Here is a 4,242-nt window from a genome sequence, read left to right as displayed (position 1 = left end):
GTGCATTAATTGCAGCATAGGTCTTCGAGGAGTCTCACCTGCATGGTTCTTGCTCCTGATGCTTCCTTCCATTCTGCATAGCAGAGCTGATATGCATGCAATTGTATGTATAAAGGTTCAGCGTGCACAACTCAGGGCCCAGTTTCTGCTAGAAGGGACCCAGAATTTATTCTGACTATGTACAGGAGGTGAGAGAGCATGACCCAATCCTCACCCCATGGACTCATCATAATGTCCAAGTATCTTCATGCTGCCTCTTGTTATCTTCCTTAATGCAAACAAAAAATATCCCTTAAGCGTTTGACCCTATGGCTACACCATGCTTGGTTTCGTATTTAGTTTCAATTTCTTGTTATGGTTTTATACAATTTGACTTTAGGCAAATTATATACCTTATATTTATTTGTATTATATAATGTTCTGATCTAGCATTCCCAAACTTGGTGTCCTCCAGTTGTGTTGTTGTTGTTGTTTAGTCGTTTAGTCATGTCCGACTCTTTGTGACCCCATGGACCAGAGCACGCCAGGCACTCCTGTCTTCCACTGCCTCCCGCAGTTTGGTCAAACTCATGTTTGTCGCTTCAAGAACACTGTCCAACCATCTTGTCCTCTGTCGTCCCCTTCTCCTTGTGCCCTCCATCTTTCCCAACATCAGGGTCTTTTCCAGGGAGTCTTCTCTTCTCATGAGGTGGCCAAAGTATTGGAGCCTCAGCTTCACGATCTGTCCTTCCAGTGAGCACCCAAGGCTAATTTCCTTAAGAATGGATGTGTTTGATCTTCTTGCAGTCCATGGGACTCTCAAGAGTCTCTTCCAGCACCATAATTCAAAAGCATCAATTCTTCGGCGATCAGCCTTCTTTATGGTCCAGCTCTCCAGTTGTATTGGGCTACAATTTCCATCAACTCCAATGATAGGGTCTGAATGTTTCTTGAAAAACAAACAAACCTGCCCTCATGTTGTTGTTTTTTTAAATGTTCTACAATGGGGAAGTTGTGAGCTGGGTCCACTAACTATTCTTTTTGTTCACTGATAAGCCTAAAGTTTAGACAGAACACATCAAAAAAATTGCACGCACGGTCAAATCTAAACCCCAGTTGTCTGCCTTATGCATCATATATATATAATCACAATTATACAAAGCTTTACAGCAACTGCTGCAAAAGTAATTTGCTTTAACATGCAAACAATGAAATAGTTTCTCCAAGTGCAAAGAGAAAATTAGAAAATTATTGCTTGTCTTACAAATCTTCTAAACCACCAAGATTCTGGACATACTTCAGAGTTCTTCCTTTGTAAACAGCTTTTGTCCCTAAGCAACAGGGACTAACAGCAGCAAATGGCAGACTTGCAGCTTGAAGGACGTTGCCATTATAAAAAGTGACAGGAGACCAGAAATACTATTCAACTCCCCAGCAAAAAAAAAAAAAAAATATTTCACTTTCCCTCTTCTGTCTCTTCAGTGAGTCCACCCTACTGGGCTAACCCAACTCATTCATGGGTGTTTCACTTTCTTCCATGTAAGTGCTGTTAAAATTGTACCCTTATAAATCAACTTTGGATTTGATTCACTGCTTCTGTGTGCAACATCATGCAGACTGAACCGTGAGCCATTTAGTATTGCTGAGAGACATACTCTCGGCAGGATCTGCTGCATGTACTTTTTCTTAAGTTATCCACTTGAGTGGAAAAATAGACCACCCTGTAGCGTATAGCCCAGACTAAATTCTCCAGTAGTGAAAATACTGTAATAATAATACAGAGAGTGGGGGAGGGAGTGATTCAAGAGTTCTCTAGTTCAGTTCTTTACTCAGAGATACCCAGATCATTAGTGATTGTCCTCATCAACTTCTCTATAAGCGGCAATTACATGCCATATCCAGACAATTGACCAATACAGTACAGCCTATGATAATATCCAAATCACAGCATACAGGAGAATCATAGCTTAGTCTGTGGATGGAAGCAGGATTTTTTTTAATGAACTACCAGCTAGACCTTCCTAATTCCAAGGTCAGCAACTGGACCATAAGCAAATGAGGGCAGAGCACTGCCTTATCTCAGGCCCCAAACAGACAACACAGGAGATTTGTCAACGAGATCTCACAGTTTAAAAACAACACAGCAGCTGCCCCATCTGATCGGCAGGACTGTTGGTGATGCAGTAACCGCCTACCCATGTCATTCCCACAACTCAACTCCCAATGCCCCACCTCACCCAAGCTGCTATCTGCCTGAAATGCGAAACACAGAATCATAGAATCTTAGAGTTGGAAGGGAGCCATAGGTCATCTAGTCCAACCCCCTGCAAGGCAGGAATCTCAGCTAAAGCAACCAGGACATGCAGGTTTCACACTTTCAGAGTGGTAGCTAGCAAGGTGGGTGTAATGTAAGAAACCCACTAGCACCTTAAAGATTACGGATATGATCCTAACCCCTTACATGGGAGCAAGCCTCATTGAATTCAATATTTACATCTTAGTAGACATGGTTAGGACTGATCCAGGCCCTCTCAGAGATCCATAGAGGCCCAGGCTACCCCTAGCCATAATAAACCCTGTCCTGGGCCTATTGTTGTTCAACGTCTTGATCAATGACTTGGATGAAGGAATTGCGGGGATGCTCATCAAATCTGCAGATGACACCAAACTGGGAGGGGTAGCTAATGCCGCAGAAGACAAAGTCAGAATTCAAAATGACCTTAACAGATTGGATGTACGACTGTACCACTCTATTCTGCCTTTGTTAGACCACACCTGCAATACTGTGTCCAATTCTGAGCACCACAATTTAAGAAGGATGTTGACAACCTGGAATGTGTGCAGAGGAGGGCAACCAAGATGATCAAGGGTCTGGAAACTAAGCCTTATGAGGAGCACTTGAAGGAGCTGGGAAAGAGGAGACTGAGAAGAGATATGATAGCCATCTTCAAATATCTTAAGGGCTGTCACATGGAGGAGGGAGCATGCCTGTTTTCTCCTGCTCTAAAGGGTAGGACTCGAACCAATGGCTTCAAGTTGCAAGAAAGGAGATTCTGACTAAACATTTGGATAAACTTTCTGACAGTAAGAACTGTTCAACAGTGGAACAGACTCCCACAAGAGGTGGTGGACTCTCCTTCCTTGGAGGTTTTTAAGCAGAGGTTGGATGGCCATATGTCATGGATGCTTTAGCTGAGATTCCTGCCTTGCAGGGGGTTGGACTAGATGACCCATGGGGTCCCTTCCAACTAAGATTCTATGATTTTATGAAACATTAAAAAATGCAAAAACAAAATGAGGCACCACAAAAGAGTAAGTGGTTTGTCAATATATATCAGCTGATCTTGAGAGGACATGTTCATCCTGGTATAATATGGTGCCAAGAGAACAGATGCATATTTATTAATATGAGCATTTTAAACTTTAATATGACAACAGCTGTAACAGTTAACAAAGAAATTATCTTCTTTGCTTAAATGGACAGCTCCAAGCTGAGAAACAAGTTGTGAAACTTACCAGACGTCAAAACATTAACAAATGTCTAAATTTGAGGCCACCTTTGAGCTTGAGGCCCTGAGTCAAAAGGCCCTCTGCCCCCCCTCCATTGGCTCAGGGTTGTGCTGTGAGTTTTTAAAACTTTTGTGGGCAAAAGTCCACTTCATCAGATGCAGCATACACGTGTGTGAAGAGAACAAAAAGAGAAGTAAACAGTGGAAAGAAATGTCACAAGATGCAAAAAATACAGTTCAACTGAAATTTGAGCAGCTTCTGCAGGAGAGTTAAACACTCCACACCTGGCATCACTACCTCCGATGGCTGAATGGGGGGAGTTTGGTGCCCACCATTCAAAACATGGGGCTGAGTTTCTTCCTTGCAACAGAATCCTCTGAAATCTATGGGCTTCAGCAGGCCCTAACCCTGCATAGTATCTCAGTGGGCAGGTGACAGGTGCTAGGGGGTATGTTGGTGACAGGGGGCTGGGATTGACTCTGTGCCATGTGTGCACAGCCCATGTAAACACCCGCATAAGCAGCCTGCATGTAATAATGTATATATAACGTGCGAAGCAAGTATCCTGGACATTCTGCGTGAAATTCCCAGGAATGCAGAGGCTCACGCACAGCTGTGTACATGGGAGGGGCAGTGCATGTAAAAAAAAAGCATGATTTGTGTGGGTGCCAACTTGAATAAAATATTGGGAGGGGGAACATGCTTTGCATAATCGATCACAAGGCGTAGTGGACGCACACTATTTGAATGACA

This window comes from Podarcis vaucheri, assembly GCF_965113315.1.
Source record: "Podarcis vaucheri genome assembly, chromosome: 8".
NCBI classification, from domain to species: domain Eukaryota; kingdom Metazoa; phylum Chordata; class Lepidosauria; order Squamata; family Lacertidae; genus Podarcis; species Podarcis vaucheri.
Note: the sequence above shows the minus strand (reverse complement) of the source record.